Raw genomic sequence first — 13,472 nt, 5'->3', positions numbered from 1 at the left:
GATCCAGAGTAACCTGATGATATGCTGCCTTCAAGTCAATAATAGAAAAAAAATTCGCTCCATTGACAGCAGCCAACATTTCTTGTATTCTTGCCAAAGGATAAGTTTCCACTACAATGTTTTTGCTGAGAGATCGAAGATCTACACACAGCCTAATATCTTGATTTTTCTTAAGAGCAATAACAATAGCCGAAACCCACTCTGAGCTATCAGTAGGTTCAATGATGCCTTGAGAACAGAGACCATCCAAATGTGATTTGAGCTTGTCTCTCACGCCCAAGGTACCATGCGAACCTTGTGTTGTACGAGTAAAGCTCCTTCTTTAAGTTTGATCCTGTGTGAAAAACCTTTGACCTCACCCACAACATCTTCAAAAACATTCTTATACTTATCCAGAATGGAAGATAGAGGATATTCCAAAGAAACATTGCTAACAGGCATTTCTCTCAACTGAATGGGACAATCTGATCCTGGGCATAAATTAATGCCAAGTTTACCAAGATCATACCACCTAACAATATTCTTCCCATCAATTGCAACATAAATTTTGGTAAATATAGTACGAGTCTCAAATGTTAAAGAATCTTCAAAGAAACCCAACATTTTAATGTCAAAATTGCCAAAAGCTTTAGGATTGATATCGGATTTAGCAAGTTTGACACCTTTCCATTTTTCATAGAAGAAGACATCTGATAAGATAGTCACTGGTGAACCAGAATCAGCCATCGCTTCAAAGGCAACTTTACCAATATGAACTATCCCTAAAGGAGCTTTGAAAGGAAGAGAAATATTATTTATATGACTATCAAAGGAATCATCATAAATAGTAATGATCAAATTGTCCAAATCGTCATTGAGGTAAGAAACACTACTAACAGTGGGATTGGACTTACCACCTTTTCTTTGAATCCTGCATGAAGAAGTAAGATGGCCAATTTTACTACATTTAGTACACTTTTTTTAAGTGCAGGACAATCTGGACAGTTCGCCAAATGTGTTCTAGACCCACACCTAAAACAACTTAACATTTTATTAGTTTGAAAATTACCCCTAATATGCATTTGAACAGCATAAACCGAGGTGTCATTAGCATTCCTGTTTTCATTAGCAGAAATAACCTTAGATGACTCAATTGATCTCTCAATCCCTTTAGCCAAATCATTTACCTCTGCTAGAGTAGGATTACGACAAGCTAAGAGACGTTCTTGCACTTTTTTAGCCGCACAATTAAACACGGACTGATCCTTTATAGCTGTATCAACATAGGCACCAAAATCGCAGTTTGCAGCTATGACTCTTAAACCTGCCACATAATCTTTCACAGATTCATCACTGGACTGTTTCAGTTTATGAAAGGCATGTCTTTCAATCATGACATTAGGTTCATCTTCAAACTGTTTTTCCAGTCTTGCAACAGCTTCAACAAAAACATTCCACCCATCACCCCCATCAATTGGGGGCGCAATAGGTACAAGATTCTTATACATTTCTATTGCAGCTGTACCTAAATAACTAAAAAGAATAGCTTTCTTCCTTCTGCAGAAAATGTTGTTCCATCAATGGCAACAATGTAATTCTCAAAAGTATCAAACCATTTTTTCCACCTCAGTTTAGGTTTTCCTGGAATTTCTAGAAAAATAGATGGTTGATTACAGATTTGAGACGCAGCCATCTCAATCACCTACACAAATGGGTGCAGATCACAGTTGGAATAAATAGTGACAAGCACTTGAAAATTAATAGTGTGCGTATCACTGTAGAAAACAAAACAAAAATAAATAATATAAATACCAATATGAATTGCTTCCACAAAGTGCCAATAACAGTGTCTTGAAAACGAGTGTGCGAATCACTGAATTCACAGTTCAAATTAAAAGAAATAACCTTAAATTGATGAAGTTCCTCAAACTGCTTCACTCTGTTAAAAATCTCCGACACCCTTTTCACAATGCAAAAAAGAAACTCGCAAAATGGCCACGACATAGCGCTGTCAAAACGTTGCGTTTCAAATGAACGTTGCGCTTCACTCAGCCGCTTGCGATTAAATGAAACAAAGATGGCATCCATGTTGAACGCTTCAAAACGCTGCGTTCCAACAATGCGTTTCAGGCTTCAATTGACGTCAGAGGCAGCGCGCAAATGCACGAGCAATCAAACAGCCGTTGAAACGCTTCACAGAAGCTCAATCTTGTGGGGTGAAATCCTCTCAAAATACAAAGCGCACAGTACCTCACAGTTCAGCGGAGAGAGGATACATTAGGTGTCATCGGAGAAAAAGTCTGAAGATCACGCCGTGAGTTTGATTTTCACTCAAGTTTAAAATAAATTAAATTAAAATTACACTTGGCAACACAGTGGGTCCATAAATTATCAAATAAACCTTGTCGCCAGTGTAATGAGCGGAAGAGGCAAAGATAAGTTTTAATTAGGATTTATTTAAGTTAAATCCAAGGACCCACTGGAGCACAAACCAAAGCGTCTAGATCAGATCAGCTCCAACCGCTTCTCTGATCTAGAACTCAGGTACAACAACATTCTCCATTACATATGTAACATTCTACTAAACATATGACAATTCCAAATGTGACAGCAATAATAAAGCTAGACAGAAAAGAAGGATATTACCACACCAGTCAAGAGAAGCATGTTTATTGCCTGCATTTTTAGGGCTGTGATTCTCGGATGCCTAGATCTTGAAATGCAACATTAGAAAACGTGCACTATTTACAAGAAAGAGAAATATTGTCTTTCACCAAAATACCAAAGGAAGTTATAGAACTGTGTATTGTAAAGTACTGGAGAGGCCAGGGATCGAACACAGGGCATCGTACCTGGGAAGCATGCGCTCCACCACTGATCCACCTCCCCATGCCTGCTAACGTCATTCAATTCCGGATAAACACACACACATTTTTTAAATGCAAAATTATATGACGTGCAATATGTACTCTAACATGCATTTCCCTACAGCATGCCAACCGGAAACCTTTAAAGAAGTGAAGCACTTACGAAAACACACAGCGCACCACATGAAACCCTGCAAGCCACATACAGGCTCGCCCTCAACCACGCTTTTCTAACACGGTCCTGGCCACCATAGCGCCTGACACAACATAAATATTCCAAATCAATTGCGCGCTGATCCTAACTTAATATTGAAAGTAACATATGACAATCAAATAGAAACAAACGTGACCAATCCAGAATAGAACCCATGAACTTGGGTTACAAGCACTACTACATTACTTAAATGAGCGAACACTTTTTTTAATGCATTTTTATAAAGCGCGGACTTTACCCGAAGGTGTCAGAGCACTGTTTAATAGAACCAGTTACCTTACATGAGAGAACTGTTGCAGGAATAGAACAAACAAAAATAGCATGCCATAGAGTAAAAGCACTTCGGTGCTCTTAAACGCTACGCCACGGCCCCCTCCAATTCAGCCTGCAGGACACCTTTTCCACGTCCAACGCTCCTGTAATCCAGGCTGTAGTCAGAAGGGACAAAGAGAACGAAACCCCCGTGGCACAGCCTTAAATAGCCTGCTAGGTTTCCTTTCTTCTAAGTTTCATTTCTCAGACCTCCCAATGACATCACCCCAGTCAGCCAACCCCCTTCCTTGACCAGGGGCCCCGGAGGAGGCTCAGCCCCGTGGCACTACTAAAGGCGCCCCTCCCCTAGGCACGGGGGGCACCTGTCATTCTTGTAGATAGAAATGTTTCTGAAGCTAGGCCCTCCTGGCACACACCCCTATAGGTTTGTGCCAGCAGGGCCTAGCTTAAGAAGCATTTCTATCTACAAGAAATGTTATGTTTCTGAAGCTGGACACTGGCATGCACCTCTGAAAAGCATACACACTGCAGGCCAGTAGGGTCTAGCTTCAGAAACATAACATTCCTTGCGGATAGAAATATTTCTGAAGCTAGGCCTTGCTGGCACACATTGTGTATGTTTCTCAGAGAGAGGTACGAGCTCAATAATTCTCAATGAGTCAGAGTTTAATATGAGAAATGTATTTCCTACAGAATCATTCATATTGCATTCTGACTCATTGAGAATTATTGAGTTTGTAGCTGGGATAATTTGAGCTACGGCTCTTTCATAAGACTCGATACCGACGAGATGAGACTCCAACCAGATGGTGGATATCCTGACCTCTCATGATGTATTCACTCCCGAGGAGATGAGACTCCAACCAGATGGTGGATGTACTGAACTCACATGATTTATTCACTCTAGCTCCTATTAATTACAGATTCTTTGGCTGTCCTCTCTGCCCGCCCCAGTCCTGAGGAAGACCTGGTCCTGACGCATCACAATTGCGCTGTGTACCAGGGTCAAAACGTCGACTATAACAACATACCTGTCCACACAGCCTCCGTGACCCCATTACAGACTCGTCATTTTTAACCGATTCCTTAAAATACCGAATCGGTAAATTGCCGAATCTGAAATGTAGGGAGCACTCAAATGAGTGCATTGCATTGTTAATGATTAGGTATTTACCGCCAAATAAAAGTTGGTGGTAAATATCAAAAAATTTCAAAAAGCAAATTTGTGCCTTTTTCAAAAGTGCCATGTGGCAGACATACATGTCCTTAGGGCATGTATGTGTGCCACATGTGCACCCATACACTATTCAGGGGTGCAACAGGGTGTTAATGTGACACCCTGCCACCCTTGAATGTGTTCCCCCATTACCAAATCGGTAAATACCGATTCATTAATTCCCAATCATTCCTATGGGCCTCTAGGCCGATAGGAATGAAAGGGAATTACTGAATCGGTAATTACCGAATATTACCAATTTGGTAAACTTTACCAAATACTTACCTACATACCATTTACTGATTCTAAAATACCGAATCGGTAAATGGAACTTACCTACATCTGGCCCTAAATGCGTCAGCAATGATCTCTATCGAGAGAACTTGTCAAAAGAATCACAGACTTTAATGTTCATGTTATTGAGAAGTTTGCAGCTATTAAAGACAGACGTGATGATTTTGTATATAAAAAGTGAACAATACGTTAATCCTAACATTTCTTCTCGAATGATGCTAGTTTGTGACCTGCTTATTTTAATTAAAAAAATCTGTGAGGTACTCAGCATTGTTATTTTAAAGTCTATTATGAAGCTCTGTGGTTATACTGAATAAGCAGCTATCTATATTATTATGTGGCATCTCCTATTAATGTAATAACTGCAATTTCACAATTGCTTTATTAACTGTCTTGTTTTCTCAAGTTTCTTGAAAAAGTACAATTTGACCACTCTTTTTTCAAAAATTTCTCGGGGCTGTAACCACCCCCCCTTTCACCCCCACCCTCCTGAATTCCCATTAGGTCGTCCGGGTTCGCTCACTATGCTTGCTGGCCGCGGTGCGCTCCACCACAAATTTTAACACCCACCACTTTCAAATGTCACCAGCCACCACTGCTTGTGTCTGTTTTCTGGTTACAATTACAAAAGAATGAGTGATGGTGGAGAAAAAACAGCACTCCTAGCTCTTCCCATGTTGAGTATGCAATATAAACGAGTAATGTGAATTAAATGTTTTCTTAAACCTTGCAATGCCCAGTCAGCATGAACACAATAGATTTCTACACGTGAGGTACTGTACCTGCCACGCCTGTGTAGCAAAACCATTATTACGTGAGGTAACGTTGTTTAGTTGTTGGTGAAGAGCCTCACCAACTTTCTTTGAATCGGTCGTTTTACTTTAGATAAGAATCTGTTAATGAATATAATGTATTTGTTCAATGCAATTCTAGCAAAATTGAGTATAAGGCCAACACGCAAACCATGTCTATGGTGTGCACATACTTTTAGGAGTGCTATCTCATGAAAAGTCATGTTTTTTGTTATTCCTTCTCTGAATTTATTTGCTCACCCAAAGGTATGGAGAGAGTTTCTCATTATATAATTTTGCAGGTTAAGGTCCCCTAAAGCAAGATTCATGGTACCTGATATCAGACAGGTCCTCGTTCCTCCTTAATGGGTCACTTTCCTTTCAATTCATAATTGATTAAATAGTGCACTATTTTCTCCTATAAGTGATGTGAAAAATAAACAACATAATCACGAGTGCAGAAACAAAGTTGAAAAAGCGTTTGTGCAGGTTTGAGGGCAGGACTTACTCAGGTCACAGAAATCTTGGCCTTCTGGTGCAAGAGGAAGGGTTACTACCTGACGCTGCTTGAGGTTTTACCTTACTCTATCTACCATAGATCACCAAGTTTATGTATCCTATTGGGATCACTGACATAGTACAGAATGCAAAAATATTGACCTACCAAAATATCGAGGTAAAAATATGGAATGCCAAAATATCGACCTCCTATCTCCAAACAGGTAAGTACAAAAATATTGAATCAAAAATATCGATGTAAAAAATATAGTTAGTCAAAATATCTAATTTTTTTAAATGCTTTAAATGAATTAAAAATTTATGAATTAATAAATATAATGAACTTAAACATACTTAAAATACTTAAAAAACCTAAAAAATTAATAAATAATTAATGTAAATAAAAAAAAACATACAAATTGATTTGTTAATACATATATATAAAGAAACGTAATATTCATAAAAATATTACAATATTTTTGCCGTAGGATAGCGGAAAGGGTGAAATTTACTATTACCACTCCAGTGAGTGCAATAGTAGGGAAAGCGTTGGATAGCGTAGGAGTAAAAATTACTATTCCCACTCCAGAGCCTGCAACAGTAGGGAAAGCGTTGGATAGCGTAGGGGTAAAAATTACTATTCCAACTCCGGAGAGTGCAACAGTAGGGAAAGCATTGGATAGCGTAGGGGTAAAAATTACTATTCCCACTCCAGAGAGTGCAACAGTTGGGAAAGCGTTGGATAGCGTAGGGGTAAGAATTACTATTCCCACTCTAGAGAGTGCAGCAGTAGGGAAAGCGTTGGATAGCATAGAGGTAAAAATTACTATTCCCACTCCAGAGAGTGCAACAGTAGGGAAAGCGTGAGATAGCGTAGGGGTAAAAATTACTATTCCAACTCCAGAGAGTGCAACAGTAGGGAAAGCGTTGGATAGCGTAGGGGTAAAAATTACTATTCCAACTCCAGAGAGTGCAACAGTAGGGAAAGCGCTGGATAGCGTAGGGGTAAAAATTACTATTCCATCTCCAGAGAGTGCAACAGTAGGGAAAGCGCTAGATAGCGTAGGGGTAAAAATTACTATTCCCACTCCAGAGAGTGCAACAGTAGAGAAAGGGTTGGATAGCGTAGAGGTAAAAATTACTATTCCCACTCCAAAGAGTGCAACAGTAGGGAAAGCGTTGGATAGGGTAGGGGTAAAAATTACTATTCCCACTCCAGAGAGTGCAACAGTAGGGAAAGCGTTGGATAGTGTAGGGGTAAAAATGACTATTCCCACTCCAGAGAGTGCAACAGTAGGGAAAGCGTTGGATAGCGTAGAGGTAAAAATTACTATTCCCACTCCGGAGAGTGCAACAGCAGGGAAAGCGTTGGATAGCGTAGAGGTAAAAATTACTATTCCCGCAACAGTAGGGAAAGCGTTGCATAGCGTAGGGGTAAAAATTACTATTCCAACTCCAGAGAGTGCAACAGTAGGGAAAGCGTTGGATAGCGAGGGGTAAAAATTACTATTCCCACTCAAGAGAGTGCAACGGTAGGGGAAAGTGTTGGATAACGTAGGGGTAAAAATTACTATTCCCACTCCAGAGAGTGCAACAGTAGGGAAAGCGTTGGATCGCGTAGGGATAAAAATTACTATTCCCACTCCAGAGAGTGCAACAGTAGGGAAAGCGTTGGATAGTGTAGGGGTAAAAATTACTAATCCCACTCCAGGGACTGCAACAGTAGGGAAAGCGTTAGATAGCGTAGAGGTAAAAATTACTATTCCCACTCCAAAGAGTGCAACAGTAGGGAAAGCGTTGGATAGTATAGGGGTAAAAATTACTATTCCCACTCCATAGAGTGCAACAGTAGGGAAAGCGTTGGATAGCGTAGAGGTAAAAATTACTATTCCATCTCCAGAGAGTGCAACAGTAGGGAAAGTGCTAGATAGCGTAGGGGTAAAAATTACTATTCCCACTCCAGAGAGTGCAACAGTAGGGAAAGGGTTGGCTAGCGTAGAGGTAAAAATTACTATTCCCACTCCTGAGAGTGCAACAGTAGGGAAAGGGTTGGATAGCGTAGAGGTAAAAATTACTATTCCCACTCCAGAGAGTGCAACAGTAGGGAAAGTGTTGGATAGCGTAGGTGTAAAAATTACTATTCCAACTCCGGAGAGTGCAACAGTAGGGAAAGCATTGGATAGCGTAGGGGTAAAAATTACTATTCCCACTCCAGAGAGTGCAACAGTTGGGAAAGCGTTGGATAGCGTAGGGGTAAGAATTACTATTCCCACTCTAGAGAGTGCAGCAGTAGGGAAAGCGTTGGATAGCATAGAGGTAAAAATTACTATTCCCACTCCAGAGAGTGCAACAGTAGGGAAAGCGTGAGATAGCGTAGGGGTAAAAATTACTATTCCAACTCCAGAGAGTGCAACAGTAGGGAAAGCGTTGGATAGCGTAGGGGTAAAAATTACTATTCCAACTCCAGAGAGTGCAACAGTAGGGAAAGCGCTGGATAGCGTAGGGGTAAAAATTACTATTCCATCTCCAGAGAGTGCAACAGTAGGGAAAGCGCTAGATAGCGTAGGGGTAAAAATTACTATTCCCACTCCAGAGAGTGCAACAGTAGAGAAAGGGTTGGATAGCGTAGAGGTAAAAATTACTATTCCCACTCCAAAGAGTGCAACAGTAGGGAAAGCGTTGGATAGGGTAGGGGTAAAAATTACTATTCCCACTCCAGAGAGTGCAACAGTAGGGAAAGCGTTGGATAGTGTAGGGGTAAAAATTACTATTCCCACTCCAGAGAGTGCAACAGTAGGGAAAGCGTTGGATAGCGTAGAGGTAAAAATTACTATTCCCACTCCGGAGAGTGCAACAGCAGGGAAAGCGTTGGATAGCGTAGAGGTAAAAATTACTATTCCCGCAACAGTAGGGAAAGCGTTGCATAGCGTAGGGGTAAAAATTACTATTCCAACTCCAGAGAGTGCAACAGTAGGGAAAGCGTTGGATAGCGAGGGGTAAAAATTACTATTCCCACTCAAGAGAGTGCAACGGTAGGGGAAAGTGTTGGATAACGTAGGGGTAAAAATTACTATTCCCACTCCAGAGAGTGCAACAGTAGGGAAAGCGTTGGATCGCGTAGGGATAAAAATTACTATTCCCACTCCAGAGAGTGCAACAGTAGGGAAAGCGTTGGATAGTGTAGGGGTAAAAATTACTAATCCCACTCCAGGGACTGCAACAGTAAAGAAAGCGTTGGATAGCGTAGGGGTACAAATTACTATTCCCACTCCAGTGAGTGCAACAGTAGGGAAAGCATTGGATAGCAGGAGGGTAAAAATTACTATTCCCACTCCAGTGAGTGCAACAGTAGGGAAATTAAATACTTCATATATAAATAAAAATAAAATAAATAATAATACCAATTACAAATTGATTCAAATACTTAAAACTTTTATATAATATATTAATTAATCAATTAAAAATGCAAATACAAATTAATTAATAAAAATAATTACCTAATAATACAAATATTCACCAATTAACAATAAATTATTACAATTAGATAATTAAACATTCGATAAAATTTAAAAAATAATTAAAAAATAGAATTACAATTAAATTACTCCCCACCCTGTTCCCCTATAAACCCACAACCCACTACAGAAACTAAATTAATAAAATTAACATAATTATCAATTAATAAATTAATTAAAATTAATTACCCATTATAGTTTATTAATTACCAATTAATAATTCATTAACAATTATTTCACAATACAAATAAATAAATTAACATATTTAATTATTTATAAATAAATACCTTCCCACCCTATTCCCCTATATACCCACAACACGCTACTGAAAATAAATTACTAAAATTAACATATTTATCAATTAATCTAAAAAATTTAATTAAGTACCAATTATATTTTAATTAATTACCAATTAATAAATATTTAATTGTTATTTCAAAATAAATACCAATAAATAAATTAACATATTTAATGATTATAATTAAATTACTTCCCACCCTATTCCCCTATAAACACACAACCCGCTACAGAAAATAAATTACTAAAATTACCATAATTATCAATTAATCAATTATTTAAAATAATTACCAATTATATTTTAATTAATTACCAATTAATAATTAATTAACAATTCATTCAAAATAAATACCAATAAATAAATTAACATATTAAATTAATTATAATTACATTACTTCCCACCCTATTCCCCTATAAACCCACAACCCGCTACAGAAAATAAATTACTAAAATTACCATAATTATCAAATATTCAATTAATTAAAAATAATTACCAATTATATTTTAATTAATCACCAATTAATAATGAATTAACAATTCATTTAAAATAAATACCAATAAATAAAGGAACATATTTAATTAATTATAATTAATTTACTTCACACCCTATTCCCCTATAAACCCACAACCCGCTCCAGAATTAAAATACACACCATTAAAATAATTAATTAATATAAATAATAAAATAAATATACACTTTTCAAACATATATTAACATAAAAAACACTTTAAAAATTGATATTACCTTACTTACCTCAAATTCGATATTTTTGTAGTCTATATTCTGTCCATTCTATATTTTTGTAGTCTATGTTCTGTCCATTATATATTTTTGTAGTCTATATTCTGTCCATTCGATATTATGTCCATTCTATATTTTTTAATTCGATATTAATGCTATCCTGTTCGATATTTTTGTAGTCTATATTCTGTCCAGATATTGTGTCCATTCTATATTTTTTAATAGTAGTTGAGACATTCCTGGGTGTTCTGTTGTTACGTTTCATTTTTCTCTTGAGATGTGGGAGTTTGTATTTGTAGGTATGGGCATAAGCAACTCACGTTTGTTGGTTGGCCTTCAGTATTCATCTGACACATCACTGGCTTGTTTGTCATTTCCAATGAAATTGTATCAGCAAAGGCCTTCGTATTAAGCATTAACTACACAATACCGTCAATTGTCCCTTGGAGAGGTAATATGCCCTTCCCTGTTCTATTGTCAGATTAGTTGTCTACACATGCTCTGGCACTGCACAATGATTTCCTGTGGCCTCAAACCTTTTCCCTTGCACAGTACTGGAGGATGTGCACTGGATATTGGTCGTTGGGGATTAGCTTCCTCATGGTCAGTTTTATTCCCCGATGGGTTGTGAGATTGGGCTTGAGGTCTGGTATTCAGTTGAGTTCTCATACAGATTCTCCTGGGTTTATAACTTGTTTTAACACTCGCCCTGAGACTCTTGTTCAGTATGAGCGCATGACGTGATTGGATGAAAGGCTCCTAGCCCTTGTATAGCCAAGCTTGTGTTATTTTGTTTGGGATGTGTTTTGGTTTAGGACCGTCACTGGGGTATCACTTTTCAGACTTTCTGGTTCTTGAGTCGCTCTGGTACTCATGAACCATTTTATTTATTTTTCTGATGATGTACCCCTTCAGGGAATCTTTCTAAGGGTCCCAGAGTGCGGCTGAAAAGTGTGTCTTCACATGTTTCATGATTCCGGTGCGTAGTATTCCCTCCTCTTCCTCAGTATTCCCTCATACTAGAAGTACCCTGATGAAGATGAGCAACAAAGAGATAACGCTCCAAAGTTGTATCACCTCTCTATATCATATTGAAGCCACTTCTTTGTTGTCCCTGCTCTGATTTCCTTTTTACCCAGCATCCTGTGCGGTCTGCGTCATCGGCCATTTAGTTTCGCCAGGGTATCAAACAGGACTTACGGGTGAAAGGTCGTCTATGTTTGTCATCAGAGGGTGGAGATTGTCTAAAAATGCTGCTTTGAATTTTAAGGGGAGAGTGTTTTCATGTTTTCTTGCACACTGACTAAAGTCTCTGACAAGCAGGAGAAATCTCAGGTGAGTCAGGATGAATCGTAGATAATCAGAGCCGCATCCAGCACCACACACAACAGGGCCCTCTGGTCACCCTCATTTATTGTACCTTAATGAGAAGATTGTGCTTCTGTGACTTTTACTATGACATTCGGCGTGCTTCCCTTTTGCTGGCTGTCCTTCGGGTGTATAGACCCTGAGGCCTCCCCGCTAACGAGGCGAGTAATGATGAGCCTTCCTCTCAAGGGGAGCGGGATGGATTTTGAGCACCAATGCTGTTTGTGTGTATTGGTGTCTAGAGCATCTTAATGAATGCCTGTGCTGTAAACACGGCTGCGTCACTTCAGATCCCTTCAGGTCTCATTAAAAACTGACACTGTTATGATCCCTGGTGGGAGTCTGAAGAGCGGCCCCATGCCGCCTTTAGGGTCCACAGAAGCTCCCAGGACAGAGAAGATCAGAATATTCAATCACAACGAGACACTGTTTGTGAGCGTGATGACCACAATTATATGATTTAATCTTTAATTACATATATTGTTCAAAGGTCATATGCGTAAGCGGGCCATAGCTGGATTTTGCCCGGCCCTAAATTTATGATATATATTCGTACAGGTTCGTACGGTTTAATCGGTATGGGAACAAACATTCACAATAATTTAATACAATGCCATAAAGACAGGAGTATGGCAGGTGCCCGAAGCGAGGATTAAAAATTAAGTAAGAATCAACAAGGACGAGGTGGTGGATGTAAGGTAGGCTCGTGCAGAGGGGGCTGGGAGGAAGTGAGGTAGTCATGTCGTTGTAATGGTGTTTGTATCACGAATGGGCACGCCATGACATGCTGACAGCAGCAAACAATAACATATTTATAAGATTATGTATACAGGTGAGTAGAATTACCAGTATCCATTCTCATACATGTTCAAGTTATAATAATCAGAAAAAATAAATGACGTTTTTGCCATACAGTGTAGTCGGTTTTGGATAAGCAGACACTTTTGCACTCCCTCCCTACGCGTACATGATGCTTTGACCTGCCAGCCAAACCGTCATGCGCACTTGGCATGTTCTTCATTGGGCTGTGATGCACAGCCCCGTGAAGAACATGCCCAGCATCCCCAAACACTGCCTGAGCGGGTAAACAGGCCGCTCAGACCAATGCGTCGTGATTGGCCAGCAGAGTTCGGAAGCCTGGGTGTGTCCAGTGCTTCTTCTAGCAAAGAAGAAGACGGGGGAGAGGCAAGAGAGAGGCGTCCGGCGGCGGCAAAGAAGGTAAGTTAATTTTTTCTATCCCTCCCCCCTCCCTACCACACCATTCTCAGCCAGCTACCACTGATCGTAAGATGCTGAAAAATAATGCAAAGAATTCCTGCAATGTTAAGAAATGTTGGCAGCCTTCGGCAGGATTGAAATATTCTTTAAGAAAGTAACCAGTGAGACATTGAGGGAAACACAAAGGGGCATATGTACAA

This window comes from Lissotriton vulgaris, chromosome 7 (genome assembly GCF_964263255.1).
Source record: "Lissotriton vulgaris chromosome 7, aLisVul1.2, whole genome shotgun sequence".
Classification (NCBI taxonomy): domain Eukaryota; kingdom Metazoa; phylum Chordata; class Amphibia; order Caudata; family Salamandridae; genus Lissotriton; species Lissotriton vulgaris.
This window is presented reverse-complemented; position numbering follows the sequence as displayed.